Raw genomic sequence first — 15,910 nt, 5'->3', positions numbered from 1 at the left:
GGCTGAGGCAGGAGAATTCCTTGAACCTGGGAGGCAGAGGTTGCGGTGAGCCGAGATGCTGCCATTGCACTCCAGCCTGGGCAACAAGATTAAAAGTCCATCTCAAAAAAAAAAAAAGTAGAATTTTGGGCTGGGTGCGGTAGCTCATGTGCGTAATCCCAGCATTTTGGGAGGCCAAGGCAGGCAGATATCCTGAGGTCAGGAGTTCGAGACCAATCTGGTCAACATGGCGAAACCCCATCTCTATTAAAAATACAAAAATTAGCCAGGCGTGGTGCTGGGTGCCTGTAATCTCAGCGCTTGTGAGGCTGAGGCAGGAGAATCACTTGAACCCAGGCAGCAGATGTTGCAATGAGCCGAGATCACGCCAGTGCACTCCAGCCTGGGCAACAGAGCAAGACTCTGTCTCAAAAAAAAAAAAAAAAAAGGTAAAATTTTGTAGTTGTAGATATTATATATTAGAGAATGGATTTATTTCTTGGAAATTCACTGTCTAAGATGTTCAGTGTTCTGATCTTTTTGGTCTCCCTGTTCACTGATTGCTAATTTTTTTAAATGACATCTTTATTTTGAATTCTCTCTCTTTTTTTTTTTTTTTTTTTTGAGATGGAGTCTCGCTCTGTCCCCAGGCTGGAGTGCAGTGGCCGGATCTCAGCTCACTGCAAGCTCCGCCTCCCAGGTTTAGTCCATTCTTCTGCCTCAGCCTCCTGAGTAGCTGGGACTATAGGCGCCTGCCACCTCGCCCAGCTAATTTTTTGTATTTTTTAGTAGAGACGGGGTTTCACCGTGTTAGCCAGGATGGTCTTGATCTCCTGACCTCGTGATCCGCCCGTCTCGGCCTCCCAAAGTGCTGGGATTACAGGCTTGAGCCACCGCGCCCGGCCGAATTCTCTCTTAAGGAAGTGTAGTGTATCCTTGTGAATGTGGGCCGAATTCTTTTTTTTTTTTTTTTTTTTTAACATCCAGGATACATATTTGAATTACATTTTAATCTTTTACTTATTTATTTATTTATTTTTTATTTTTTTGAGATGGAGTCTTACTGTGTCGGCTAGACTGGAGTGCAGAGGCAACCTCCGCCTCCCGGGTTCAAGCACTTCTGCCTCAGCCTCTAGAGTAGCTGGGATTACAGGCACCCGCCACCACTCCTGGCTAATTTTTGTATTTTTGGTAGAGATGGGGTTTCACCATGTTGGTCAGGCTGGTCTCGAACTCCTGACCTCAGGTGATCCACCCGCCTTGGCCTCCCAAAATGCTGGGGTTACAGACCTGAGCCACCACACCCGGTTTTTATCTTTTTTTTAAACTGGGATCCAGGCAATTGTATGGAACTACATTTTTTAATTCATTGCCTCTCTTGTGTATATATTTCTCCCATTCTAGCTTGATCCACATACTTGTATTATTAAGAACTGGAGATTATCTAGACCAGTCCTTTTAATTTGCAGAGAAAGATGTTAAGCCTAGAAACTTAAGTTACTTGCCCATGGACATAATACTAATTTAGTGGTAGAACCAGTGTCAGAATTCTGACCTCCCACAGCTGCATCATGCAGCCTTGGAGTAACTGTCTGGGTTAACTCCCTTTTCTGTAAAATGGAGATAATAATACCATCTCCCGGCAAGGCACAGTGGCTCACGCCTGTAATCCCAGCACTTTGGGAGGCCGAGACGGGTGGATCACGAGGTCAGGAGATTGAGACTATCCTGGCTAACACAGTGAAATCCTGTCTTTACTAAAAATACAAAAAATTAGCTGGGTGTGGTGGCGGGCGCCTGTAGTCCCAGCTACTCGGGAGGCTGAGGCAGGAGAATGGCATGAACCCAGGAAGCGGAGCTTGCAGTGAGCCGAGATTGTGCCACTGCACTCCAGCCTGGGCGACAGAGCAACAATCCGTCTCAAAAATAATAAATAATACCATTTCCCCTATAGGTTGCATGTAAGGATTAAATGAGACAATGCAGGTAGTTACTTTAATACTGCCTGTTGGCCCTTTAACCCCTTCACTGCATCTTTCTTGAAATTCTCCACCCTTGGCTAATGTGTCACGAAGCTCTCTTAATTCTCCCTGTAATTCCTTATCTGTAACAGTGGCTTCTTTTCCCCATCCTGCTCCACAATCATGGGCAATCCTCCAGGTTCCCCTCTCAGCCCTTGTTTCCTCTGAGCCCCTTCATTTCTGCTAACAACTTAATCACTATTTGCAGATTCTCTTGCTCCTCTCTCTTCAAGTCTGAGTGTCCCTGTGAACTTCAGACCAGCATTTCCAGTGGCCTCCTGGCCATATCTATCTGATTTCCCATTCCTCTCAAATCCAGCATACATAAAACCAAAGTCATTGCTTTTCTTCTAAACCAGTTATTTCTCTGGACTCTGGACTTCCCAATTTCTTGTTTCAAATTTTAAAAAAAATTTTTAATTTTAATTTTTTTTTTTTTTTTTTGAGACAGCATCTGTGTGCCCAGGCTGGAGTGCAGTGGTGCAATCACTGTTGCTCACTGTAGCCTCAACCTCCCGGGCTAAAGTGACCCTCCCACCTCAGCCTCCCAAGTAGCTGGGACTACAGGCACATGCAATTTTTTATTTTTATTTATTTATTTATTTTTCTGAGACAGAATCTTGCTATGTCCCCCAGGCTGGAGTGCAGTGATGTGATCTCAGCTCACTGCAACCTCCACCTACTGGGTTCAAGTGATTCTCCTGCCTCAGCCTCCTGGGTAGCTAGGATTACAGGTGTGTACCACTGCGCCTGGCTAATTTTTGTAGTTTTAGTAGAGACAGGGTTTCACCGTGTTGGTCAGGCTAGTCTTGAACTCCTGACCTCATGATCCACCTGCCTCGGCCTCCCAAAGTGCTAGGATGACAGGTGTGAGCTACTGCGCCCGGCCACAATTTTTTATTTTTTAGAGACAGGGTCTTGCTCTGTTGCCCAGGCCGACGTACAGTGGTATTACCATAGCTCACTGCAGCCTCCAACTCCTGGGCCTAAGCAATCCACTGCCTCTGCTTCCCAAGTAGCTGGGACCACAGGCATGCACCATCATGCCCAACTAATTTTTAAAAATCTATTTTGCCATCCTGGTCTCAAACTTAATTTAAGAAAAAGCAAGGTATAGGACCGGGCACCGTGGCTCACGCCTGTAATCCCAGCATTTTGGGAGGCCGAGGCAGGTGGATCATGAGGTCAAGATATCAAGACAATCCTGGCCAGCATGGTGAAACCCAGTCTCTACTAAAAATACAAAAATTAGCCAGGTGTGGTGGCAGGTGCCTGTAGTCCCAGCTACTTGGGAGGCTGAGGGAGGAGAATCATTTGAACCTGGGAGGCGGAGGTTGCAGTGAACCAAGATTGTGCCTCTGCACTTCAGCCTGGCGACAGAGCAAGACTCTGTCTCAAAAACAGAAAAAAGAAAAAGCAAGGTAGAGACCAATGTGTATGATACAAGGGAACTTAACTTTCTTTTTTTTTTTTTTTTTTTTTTTGAGATGGAGTCTCGCTCTGTTGCGTAGGCTGGAGTGCAGTGGCCAGATCTCGGCTCACTGCAAGCTCCGCCTCCCGGGTTCACGCCATTCTCCTGCCTCAGCCTCCCAAGTAGCTGGGACTACAGGCGCCCGCCACGTCGCCCGGCTAGTTTTTTTTTTTTTTGTACTTTTTAGTAGAGATGGGGTTTCACCGTGTTCGCCAGGATGGTCTCGATCTCCTGACCTTGTGATCCGCCCGTCTCGGCCTCCCAAAGTGCTGGGATTACAGGCTTGAGCCACCGCGCCCGGCCGGGAACTTAACTTTCTTAACTTTCCATATCAGTAGAGTATTTTCTTATTTTTGAATCGTACGCATTCAAGGGTGAAAGGGAAGGGGAAAAGATCAGTGTTGCGGTGGCTCACACCTGTAATCCCAGCACTTTGGGAGGCCAAGGCAGGTGGATCACTTGAGGTCAGGAGTTCGAGAACAGCCAGGCCAACATGGTGAAACCCCGTCTCTACTAAAAATACAAAAATTAGCCGGGTGTTGTGGTGCGCTCCTGTAGTCCCAGCTACTTGGGAAGCTGAGACAGGAGAATCACTTGAACCTGGGAGGCAGAGGTTGCAGAGCTGAGATGATGCCATTGCACTCCAGCCTGGGTGACAGAGCCAGACTGTCTCAAAAAAATGATGTGAGAACTATATAAATAATTTGTGTTTCTCTAGGATTTTGTTTTTGTTTGTTTTTGTTTTGCCTTGGGTTCCAGGGCAAATAATGCTAAATGTAAATGTATAGAAACCATCTCATTAACATTTTGTTTAATTTAAATAAAATGTTGCTTGCTCTGTCCCTGAGGCTAAAGGGCAGTGGCATAATCCGAACTCACTGCAGCCTCTAACTCCTGGGCTAGGTGATCCTCCCACCTCAGAACCCAAATAGCTGGGACTACAGGCCCATGCCACCATACCCAGCTAGTTTTTATAATTTTTTATAGAGATGAGGTTTCACCATGTTGCCCAGGCTAGTCTCAAACTCCTGAGCTCAAACATCTACCTGCTTCAGTCTCCCAAAGTGCTGGGATTATAGGTGTGAGCCACTGCGCCCAGTCCATTTTACCAAACTCTTATCATCAGTTATTAAAACTTTCCAATGCCACCCTCTGTTGATGACTTCTAAATCTTTATCTCCAGCCTAGATTTCCTGAGCGTATATCCAGACATCCTTATACTGACTTCATGCTCGGTGAGCAACATTTTGATGACTGACTTTCCATATCACCTCCTCATAAGGAAAGGAGAATATGTTGGTCAGTGGAAAACAAATATCTGTCCCTTTGATGTTTACATTTTTCATCATAATTTATAAAATGGCCTTGTGTCTCTTTTGTATATATGGTATATCTGACATATCACATACACATATATAACATATATAGACCTATGTACAAACTCTGTGAGCTTGATTAAAGACAGAGGATGGGGGAAAAGGAGGGAAGTAGGAAGGCATTTGCCTGTAAGAAACAGATCATCTTTTTGTGGACCAAATCACATTTCTGATGAGTTTCTGAAAAATCAAACTTTAAATAAGAGGTAACAATGTAAATGCTGCCAATCATTTATCTTAGCACCTAGCCAGCTGGCCATTTTCTTCCTTGCTCACCCCTCCCTCCTTCTTATCTACAGTAGTTAGCTACTTAGGGAAAAATTTAGGTCTTCTCATCACACAGTACACCAAATACATTCTAGAAGAGAAGTATTACACACACACACACACAAGCAAATGGAAGTAAATATTCATCAGACATCTGGAGGAGGGAAGATATCCTGAGAGTAGAACACACTGAAAACAAATCATGTAGGGAACTTTCAACATGTGCCATTCATTTACTTATTCGTTTATTAGTCTCCAAGTCTGAAGGATGTAGATATGAGGCTGAGAAGGGAAAGGTTTGGCCTGGGACAGTTCCTGGGTCCTGGATTAGGCACTATAGGGAGATAGTGGTATTAATTCCCAAGAAAGGAGACACAGATGAAGGAGTAAATTTCACGGGTTAAGAAAAGGCAGCAATAGTAAGTTTGGAATTCAGTAAGTTTGAGGTTATCTTCTGTATCTAACTGGTGATGGATAACAACAATGATGATAAGAATTATAACAGCGGCTCATATATTATTGAGCAGCTACAGTGTCCCAGGCACCTGCAGGGTTCTTGACATTTGCAATGTCGCATTGAATCTACAATTCCATGAAGTAGGTACTGCACTCTTATAAACCCCCATTTATAGGTGAGGAAATAGGTGTGTAAACCACAGCAGAGCCGGGGCTTAGATTCACTTTAATGGCATAGCCCATGTGTTTACCCACTGTTATTTATGCTGCTTCCAAGTCTTGCTGATTCTACCTCTTTGGCTTATCTCTATCTACTTCTTTTCTTTCTTTCTTTCTTTCTTTCTTTCTTTCTTTCTTTCTTTGTTTGTTTGTTTGTTTGTTTGTTTGTTTGTTTTTGTTTGAGACGGTGTCTGGCTTTGTCACCCAGGCTGGAGTGCAGTGGCGTGATCTTGGCTTACTGCAACCTCAGCCCGCCGGTTCAAGCCTTTTTTGTGCCTCAGCCTCCCGAGTAGCTGCAAATACAGGCACCCGCCACCACTGGACCTGGCTAATTTTTCTATTTTTAGTAGAGATGGGGTTTCACCAAGTTGGCCAGGCTGGTCTCCATTGAGCCACCTGCCTTGGCCTTGTCTACTTGTTTTCATCACCACTACTGTGGTTTAAATGTTGGTCCCTTCAAAACTCATTTTGAAACTTAATCCTCAATTTAAATTTTTTTTTTTTTTTTTTTTTTTTTGAGACAGGGTCTCATTGTGTCACCCAGGCTGGATGGAGTGCAGTGGCACGATCACAGCTCACTGCAGCCTCAACCTCCCCAAGCTCAGGTGATCCTCCTACCTCACCCTCCTGAGTAGCTGAGACTACAGATGCATGCCACCATGCCTGGCTAATCTTTGTATTTTTTGTAGTGATAGGGTTTCGCCATGTTGCCCAGGCTGGTCTCCAACTCCAGGGCTCAAGTGATTTGCCTGCCTTGGCCTCTCAAAGTGCTGGGATTACAAGCGTGAGCCACCATGCATGGCGCAATGTGGCAGTATTGAGAGGTGTGGCCGTTAAGAGGTGATTGGGTTATGAAGGATTAATGGGTTATCATGGGGGGAACTGGTGGTTTTATAAGAAGAGGAAGGGAGATGTGAGCACGCTCAGCCCCTTGCCACCTGTACTAGTCCGTTCTTGCATTGCTATAAAGAAATACCTGAGACTGGGTAATTTATAAAGAATAGAGGTTTAATTGGCTCACAGTTCTGCAGGCTGTACAGGAAGCATAGTAGCTTCTGCTTCTGGGGAGGCCTCAGGAAGCTTCCAGTTATGATGGAAGGCATAGGAGGAGCAGGCATCTTCACATGGCTGGAGTAGGAGGAAGAGAGGTGCCACACACTTTCACACAACGAGATCTCATGAGAACTCACTCACTATACAGCATCAAGGTGGGGATGGTGCTAAACCATTCATGAGAACTCTGCCTCCATGATCCATTCACTTCCCGTCAGTCCCCACCTCCAACACTGGGGATTACAATTCTACATGAGATTTGGCCAGGGACACAGATTCAAACCGTATCACTACCGATCCTTCTGCACTGTCCCAGGACTCTGCAAAGAGTCTCCAAGAGCAAGAAGGCCCTCACCAGGTGTAGACCCTTGACCTGGGATGTCTCAGCCTTCAGAACTGTAATACATAAATTTCATTTATTTGTCTTTTTTTCCTTTATCTTTTTCATGATGTTATTTTTTCTTTTTTTCTTTTTCTTTATAAATCACCCAGTTTCAGCTTTTTGTTGTTGTTGTTATAAGTAACAGAAAACAGACTCATACCACCCTACCACTACCCACAACTACTTCCATTCTTTTTTTTTTCTTCTTCTTCTTCTTGTTGTTTTTGAGATGCAGTCTCACTCTGTCACCCAGGCTGGAGAAGTTCAGTGGTGCAACTTCAGCTCATTGCAACCTCTGCCTCCCAGGTTCAAGCAATTCTCCCACCTCAGCCTCCTGAGTAGCTGGGATTACAGGAGGCACATGTCACCATGCCTGGCTAAATTTTGTATTTTTAGTAGAGATAGGGTTTCACCATGTTGACCAGGCTGGTCTCAAACTCCTGACCTCAAGTGATCTGCCCACCTTGGCCTCCCAAAGTGCTGGGATTACAGGCATGAGCCACCATGCGGCAGCCCAACCACTTCCATTTCTACCCCTACCATTTTGTCTAGATTACAACTGCCTCCTGCCTGATCTCACTGCCGATGACATTCTTACTGCTCTCTGATTTGATCAAATACTAAATCACCTCTCTCCTTTGCATTAAACCCCTTAATGTCCCCCCCACCCCTGCCCCAGTGCTTACAGGGTCTAATCCAAACTCTTTTTTTTTTTTTTTTTTTTGAGACGAGTCTTGCTCAGTTGCCCAGGCTGGAGTGCAGTGCTGTGATCTCGGCTCACTGCAATCTCCACCTCCTGGGTTCACGCCATTCTCCTGCCTCAGCCTCCTGAGTAGCTGGGACTACAGGCGCCTGCCACCATGCCCAGCTAATTTTTTTTGTATTTTTAGTAGAGACAGGGTTTTACCATGTTAGCCAGGATGGTCTTGATCTCATGACCTCGTGATCTGCCTGCCTCATCCTCCCAAAGGGCTGGAATTGTAGGTGTGAGCCCCCACGCCCGGCCCCAAACTCTTTAATAAAGCAAATAAGGTGCTCCATCCATCTCTCACCATCTCTTTTGCACCCTGTGCTCCAGCCATATTGAACAACTTACTTCCTATTTTCTTTTTTTTTTTTTTTTTTTTTGAGATGGAGTCTTGCTGTGTCTCCCAGGCTGGAGTGCAGTGGCGTGATCTCGGCTCACTGCAAGCTCCGCCTCCTGGGTTCACGCCATTCTCCCGCCTCAGCTTCCCAAGTAGCTGGGACTACAGGCACCCGCCACCACGCCCAGCTAGTTTTTTGTATTTTTAGTAGAGACGGGGTTTCACCATGTTAGCCAGGATAGTCTCGATCTCCTGACCTCGTGATCCACCCGCCTCGGCCTCCCAAAGTGCTGGGATTACAGGCTTGAGCCACCGCGCCCGGCCCTTACTTCCTATTTTCTTATTATACCAGTCCGTGCCTTGGCTCAAACTCTATCTTCTGCCTAGAATGCGTTTCTCTTTTTTTTTTTTTTTTTTTCTGAGTGAAAACCTACTTGCCTTTCAAGCATCTACCCTAGCATTATATCACCTACGAAGCAAAGTACGTTGAGTCTTCTCCCACAGTTCTGGAGGCTAAGTCTGAAATCAGGGTGTTGACAGGGCCATGCGTCCTCTGAAGGTTGTAGGGCAGAGTCCTTCCTTGCCTCTTCCTAGCTTCTGGTGGGTGCCAGCAATCCTTGGCATTCCTTCTGTTGTAGCTCCATAATTCCAGCCTCTGCTTCTGTCTTCACGTAGTGTTCTTCCTTCTCTGTGTGTGGTTTTGTTTCCATTTTTGTTTTTCTGAGACTAGCCTGTTGCCTAGGTTGGTCTTAAACTCCTGGCCTCAAGCAATCTGCCTTTCCTTGGCCTCCCAAAGCGCTAGGATTAGAGGTGGGAGACACCGCATCCAGCCCCTGTGTGTGTCTTCTCAGTGTCCTACTTTCTCCAGATCTTTCCTTATAATGATACCACCCTAATCCAGGATGACCTCATCTTAACTTGATTGTATCTGCAAAGACCCTATTTCCAAATTAAGGTCTCCTGTGTAGGTAGGTACCAGGGTTTAAGACTTCAGCATATAATTTTGGGGGGCACAACTCAACCCCATGTCTCACATGCAGGAGCAAGAGCAAGAGAGAGTGGAAGGAGGTGGTACATACTCTTTTATTTATTTTTTATTTTTATTTGAGACACAGTCTCACTCTGCCACCCAGGCTGGAGTGCAGTGATGTGATCATGGCTCACTGCAGCCTCGAACTCCTGGGCTCACATGAATCTCCTGCCTCAGCCTCCAAACTATAGGAGGCCACCATACCCAGCTAATTTTTAAATTTTTTTTTCTTTATAGAAACAGGGTCTCACTATGTTGTTCAGGCTGGTCTTGAACTCCTGGGCTCAAGCAGTCCTTCTGCCTCAGTCTCCCAAAGTGTTGGGATTATAGGCATGAGAGCTATTTTTTAATTTTTATTTTTTTAGGTGGAGTTTCACTCTTGTTGCCTAGGCTGGAGTGCAATGGTGCAATCAGCTCACTGCAACCCCCGCCTCCTGGGTTCAAGCAGTTCTCCTGCCTCAGACTCCCGAGTAGCTGGGATTACAGGCATGCACCACCACGCCCAGCTAATTTTGTATTTTTAGTAGAGATGGGGTTTCCCCATGTTGGTCAGGTTGGTCTCGAACTCCTGACCTCAGGTGATCCGCCTGCCTCGTCCTCCCAAAGTGCTGGGATTATAGGCCTGAGCCACCGCGTGCGGCTTTTTATTTTTCTTTTTTCTTTTCTTTTGTGAGACGGAGTCTCTCTCTGTCGCCCAGGCTGGAGTGCAATGGCGAGATCTCAGCTCACTGCAGTCTCTGCCTCCCTGATTCAAGCAATTCTCCTGCCTTGCCTCAGCCTCCCGAGTAGTTGGGATTATAGACACCCATCACCACACCCAGCTCATTTTTTTGTACTTTAGTAGAGATGGGGTTTCACCATGTTGGCCAGGCTCCTTTCAGACTCGTGACCTCAAGTGATCCACCCACCTCGGCTTCCCAAAGTGCTAGGATTACGGGCTTGAGCCACCACACCCAGCCCCGAGCTATTTTTAAGTACTGAAATATTTTTATGTATAAACTGTTATTTTGGTGTTATAAAATGTAAATCATTTATGTTATAAGACATGTCCACAGAGTTATATACTGCATTTAGGTTTCATATCAAACAAGGGTACATTTTTAAAGTAGGTATACTGAGTACCTCATTCTTTATTTTATATCCTTACAAGGTACTTTATTGTTTTAACTCTTATTTTCTGTTTCTTATAGGATTAGTTCTCTTTTTCAGGGATTATTAGTTGTTTGCATTTCCCCCAGAGGCAAATCATCTACTGCCAGAGGCTCCCTGATGGAATCAGGTTAGAATGAGGTTGGGGGTGGGAAGACATTAAGAGAAGCAAAACCAGGCACGATGGCTCGCCCTGTCATCCCAGCAGTTTGGGAGGCCAAGGTGGGAGGATCCTGTGGGCCCAGGATTTTGAGGTCACAGTCAGCTATGACGCCAAGGAAAGGGAGTTAATGAGGAAAAGTTTATAAGACCTGATTCCCAGCCCTACAGGACTTCTCTCCTTTTCCCCTCTAGGGCTGACATCTTCTTTGTCTTTTTCTTTCTTTCTTTTTCTTTTTTTGAAATGGGGTCTCACTTTGTCACCCAGGCTGGAGTACAATGGCATGATCTCAGCTCACTGCAGCCTCTGCCTCCTGGGTTCAAGCAGTTCTCTTGCCTCAGCCTCCCAAGTAGCTGGAATTACAGGCCCCCACCACCACACCCAGCTAATTTTTTTTTTTTTTTTGTCTTTTTAGTAGAGATGGGGTTTCATCGTCTTGGCCAGGCTGGTTTCAAACTCCTGACCTCAGGTGATCTGCCCACCTTGGCCTCCCAAAGTGCTGAGATCACAGGCATAAACCACCAAACCTAGCCACCTTCTTCCTAAGGATAATTTATTTGAGACAGGTTCTTCTTCCCCAGTCATCTCACCCTCAAGCCAGAGGGGTTGAGGAAGCCCCATGATAGAACCTGGTCATCTCTAGGTGGAACGGCCTCTGAGACAAAACATTAAAGAGGATGGGGAGTACAACTCACTTCTTAATAATGTTATTGATACTGAGATGCCAGCAAGGTCATTTCATCTCAGTTTTGCAACAGCTAATTTGAAACCATGGGCACAGTGAGCAGTCAGCATGCTGTCACTGGTCCTGAGGACATTGCAGTATTTGAATGGTGAGAAGTGACAGCACTCAGAAAAGGACACACCAGATTTCTATGGCTTTTTTACCTTAGGATCTCAAAGGACATTACTGCTTTATTACTCATTCCCTAGAAAATAGTGCGCTAGAATAACTCATCCCTAAGAACGCTATGTGATTGGTATTTTGCAATTTTTACTCCATCCCAGTGCCAAGTTTCAGTGTTTTTCTAGTGTGATTGATATATTAGAATTTTTACTTTATAAGCTGTGATAAAACCATAATACTTTTTGGCCACTTTAAGTCTGGAGCTTTTATGATTTCACATTGAAAAGAAGTCTGAAGCTTTATTAGGTAAGTGAAAATGTAACACAGATGTCTGGGTAATGGAAGCCAGTAGCCTGTTTTTAACAGAATTACTCTTTAAAAGCAGAATAAATTCCCTCTCTAGAATTTAGGGATACAAATTCTCTACCCTCAGCCTTTGACCTATAACCTCTTTAGGGAAAAGGATTCATCTCTCTGTCTCTAATCTTTCACCAAAATACCAAATAATTAAGTGCACATGTTGCATAGCAAAATATACCTAAAACAATTAATACATCAAGTAAACCAATAGTTTCTCATTTTTAGAGTATCTAAAAAAAAAAAAAAAAAAAAAAACCGCAACAATTTATGCTGGCATTTTATAGTATAACTTGATTTATTTCAGGATTTCATTGTAAGAAACACAAACATATGTAGTATATAATTTAACTGCAACAAAATAGTTTAAAAATGTTGAAGTTTGAACAATCCTGAGAGATCATGCAGTCCCACCTCCTACCAAATGCAGTCACCCTAAATCAATGACATTCTGCCTCTGCTACAATGGTAGCATAGAAAGTGTTACTTTGCAAAGTGACTGATACTGTTGTTAATCAGTTTAGCCCAGTGTTCAAATTTGTCTTACGGAAACCCACAGTAAGAAATACATTTTTGCTGGGCACTGTGGTTTATGCCTGTAATCCCAACACTTTGGGAAGCCAAGGTGAGTTGATTGCTTGAGCTCAGTAGTTCAAGACTGCCTGGGTAAGATGACAAAACCCCATCTTTACAAAAAAAACACAAAAATTAGCCAGGCGTGGTGGCATGTGCCTGTAGTCCCAGCTGCTTGGGAGACTGAGGTTGGAAGATGGCTTGAACCCAGGACGTTGAGGCTGCAGTGAGCGGTGATCAGGCCATTGCACTCCGGGCTGGGCGACAGGGCAAGAACCTATCCCCTCCTCCAAAAAAAAGAGAAGAAAAAAAGAAATCCCTTTTAAGGCTTGGCACAGTGGGTCATGCCTGCCCATAATCCCTGCATTTTGGGAGGCCAAGACTGGAGGATCGCTTGAGGCTGGGAGTTAAAGATCAACCTAAGCAACATAGCAAGACCGTGTCTCTACAAAACAATTTAAAAAATTAGCTGGGCATGGTGGCGTGCCCTGTAACCCCAGCTACTCAGGAGGCTGAGGCCAGAGGACCTCTTGAGCCCAGGAGTCTGAGGCTGCAGTAAACTGTGATCACCTACTGTAGTCCAACCTGGATGACAGATTGAGACCATCTTTTAAAAAAATTTTTTTTAATTAAAAATAAATAGCTGTTCTGTATGAGCTCAAATTCATTCATTTCCCTTTAGTCCTATATTTTGGTCCATTTGCATTTTAGTGAATATTTATTCATTGAATAAATGCTGACTGAGCACTTATGTGCTAGACATTATGCACTGTGCTAGGGATGCTGAGGTGGAAAAAACAGAGACTTAGAGCTTTTGGAGCTTAGACTCTACTTCTTAGTCTAGAAGCCTAGTCTACTAGACCTATTAAGAGAATAATTCTGGCCGGGCGCGGTGGCTCAAGCCTGTAATCCCAGCACTTTGGGAGGCCGAGACGGGCGGATCACGAGGTCAGGAGTTCGAGACCATCCTGGCTAACACGGTGAAACCCCGTCTCTACTAAAAAATACAAAAAACTAGCCGGGCGAGGTGGCGGGCACCTGTAGTCCCGGCTACTCGGGAGGCTGAGGCAGGAGAATGGCGTAAAAACCCGGGAGGCAGAGCTTGCAGTGAGCTGAGATCCGGCCACTGCACTCCAGCCTGGGAGACACAGCGAGACTCCGTCTCAAAAAAAAAAAAAAAAAAAAAAAAAAAGAGAATAATTCTGGCCGGGCACAGTGGCTCATGCCTGTAATCCCAGCACTTTGGGAGGCTGAGGCAGGCGGATCACAAGGTCAGGAGATCGAGACCATCCTGGCTGACACAATGAAACCCCGTCTCTACTAAAAATACAAGAAAAGTAGCCGGGCATGGTGGTGGGCACCTGTAGTCCCAGCTACTCGTGAGGCTGAGGCAGGAGAATGTCGTGAACCCGAAAAGCGGAGCTTGTAGTGAGCCGAGACTGTGCCACTGCACTCCAGCCTGGGCGACAGAGCAAGACTCCATCTCCAAAAAAAAAAGAATAATTCTACAGCTGGGCACAGTGGCTCATGCCTATAATCCCAGCACTTTGGGAGGCCAAGGTAGGCGGATCACTTGAGCCCAGGGGTTTGAGACCAGTGTAGGCAAAATAATGAGACCCTATCTCTACAAAAAGAAGAAAAAGAAAGAAAAAATTAGCTGGGCATGGTGGCGCATACCTCTAGTCCCAGTTACTCAGGAGGCTGAGGTGGGAGGGTCACCTGAGCCTGGGAAGTCAAGACGGCAGTGAGCCGTGATAGTGCCACTGCACTCCAGCTTAGGCAACAGAGCAAGACTCTGTCTCAAACTTAATAATAATAAATACATAATAATAAAAACAAAATAATTCTAGTTCTTCGACATAATTGCCTTTCAGTATTGGAAGACAACTATCACGTTTCCTAATCTATGCCTCATATGATGTAGTTTCTGTAACAATAGCTATTGAGCCATAGTGATTAACTAAAGCTCCCCATACTAAAGATGGGCTTGTCAAGGAAACCTCTGTTGAAGTGACATTTAAGTAAAGACTTGTGTAGATTTGGGGAACAAGTTATGTGAAGATCCTTCACTCCTGGGTGAGGAATGTTCCAGACACAAGGGACGTCAGGAATGAGCTTGGCACCTTGGGAGGCATCAAAAGCAGTAAGGTGAGAGCTGCAGGTAGGGGAGATCTTTCGGAGATCTGGCAGCACTTTTAGACCAGGGTAAAGACTTTGGATTCTTACTCTGTGAGATGGGAACCACTGGAGGTTAAAGTATTTAACTTCATTTATTTTTGTGAAAGGGATTTTATTAGTCCATTCTCGCATTGCTATAAAGAACTCCCTAAGACTGGGTAATTTCATTGGCTCACAGTTCCACAGGCTGTAAAGGAAGCATGACTGGGCAGGCCTCAGGAAACTTACAGTGATGGCAAAAGGCAAAGGGGAAGCAGGCCCATCCTACATGTCTGAAGCGGGAGGAAGAGAGTGAAGGAGGAGGTGCTACACACTTTTAAACAACCAGATCTCGTGAGACCTCACTCACTATCACAAGAATAGCAAGAGGGAAATCTGCGCCCATGATCCAGTCACCTTCCACCAGGTCCCCTCTCTAACCTTGGGGATTACAATTCAACATGAGATGCAGATCCAAACCATATCAGGGATCTTCTCTCGTATCTGCCACCTAGCTATTTTTGTGTATTAATTTTATCATAAACTGGCTCTTTTACCAAATTCTTTTGTTTCTAGGTTTATTTAATTGGCTTTATTAAGATATAAGTTAGACTGGGCGTGGTGGCTCACGCCTGTAATCCCAGCATTTTGGGAGGCCGAGGCAGGCGGATCATGAGGTCAGGAGTTTGAGACCAGCCTGGCTAACATGGTGAAACCCCGTCTCTACTAATAATACACAAAAATTAGCCAGGTATGGTGACACACACTTGTAATCCCAGCTACTAGGGAGGCCGAGGCAGGAGAATTGATTGAACCTGGGAGGCAGAGGTTGCAGTGAGCTGAGATCACGCCACTGCACTCCAGCCTGGGCAACAGAGCAAGACTCTGTCTCGAGAAAAAATTAAGATATAATTTACATGCAATAAAATGCCCCAATTGTAAATGTACAATTTAATGTTTGACATATAGTCATATGTAATAATCACCATAAATAATACATGAAACATTTTCATCACCTAAAATTTCCCTCATGCCTTTTTTTTCTTATGCCATTTTGTAGTAGAGCCTCCTATTTCGTTCTGAGTTTCAGGCAATTGTAATCTCCCTTATGTGACTATAGATTAGTTCTGCCTATTCTAAGATTTCATATAACTGGACTCACACAGTAGGTGTTCTTTGGTTTCTGGCTCCTTTCATTGAGCCTAATGATTTTGAGAGTCATTCACATCATTGCTTGTGTCAGAGGTTTGTTTGCTGTATTGTTCAGTAGTATTCCATGGTATGGATATACTACAATTTATTTATTCACCATCAGATGCACATTTTCT

General features: G+C 44.8%; 1 protein-coding gene across 9 annotated transcripts in view; it reads left to right on the top strand.

The window, feature by feature from the left end:
- Positions 1–15,910, top strand: part of ZBTB8A (zinc finger and BTB domain containing 8A) — a 66,515-nt gene that overhangs the window by 12,185 nt on the left and 38,420 nt on the right. For 2 of the 9 annotated variants that reach the window (XM_077964536.1, XM_077964525.1), the window contains exon 3: positions 4,655–4,770. The exons of 6 other annotated variants lie outside the window; for them this stretch is intronic. The gene's annotated coding sequence lies outside the window, so the exon portion shown is untranslated. The remainder of the gene's footprint in view (positions 1–4,654; positions 4,771–15,910) is intronic. One more of the 9 variants, XM_077964518.1, reaches the window with a different exon arrangement.

Source organism: Macaca mulatta, chromosome 1 (assembly GCF_049350105.2).
Source record: "Macaca mulatta isolate MMU2019108-1 chromosome 1, T2T-MMU8v2.0, whole genome shotgun sequence".
Lineage (NCBI taxonomy): Eukaryota > Metazoa > Chordata > Mammalia > Primates > Cercopithecidae > Macaca > Macaca mulatta.
The sequence above is the reverse complement of the archived record's forward strand: the minus strand, read 5'-3'. Positions and strand labels throughout refer to the sequence as shown.